The sequence below is a fragment of the Chanodichthys erythropterus genome, chromosome 3 (assembly GCF_024489055.1).
Source record: "Chanodichthys erythropterus isolate Z2021 chromosome 3, ASM2448905v1, whole genome shotgun sequence".
Lineage (NCBI taxonomy): Eukaryota > Metazoa > Chordata > Actinopteri > Cypriniformes > Xenocyprididae > Chanodichthys > Chanodichthys erythropterus.
Window position 1 is genome coordinate 72,611,142 of NC_090223.1, and position 211 is coordinate 72,611,352.

Here is a 211-nt window from a genome sequence, read left to right on the forward strand (position 1 = left end):
CCTCTTATAGTGGGACAATGTACAGAATTAGTTTGCCATTATTTGTGACTGTTTTAAGGAGTCGTCCAGTGTAGCCCCCTAGGACTCTGTAGCGACAACACTCAATTTTCTCTGTCCTTGACCACCTAAATACAAAAAGCAAATACATAACTTACTTTACTTTTTTTTACAACTATGAGATGCCAAATAACATCGCTTTACTAATAAAGTA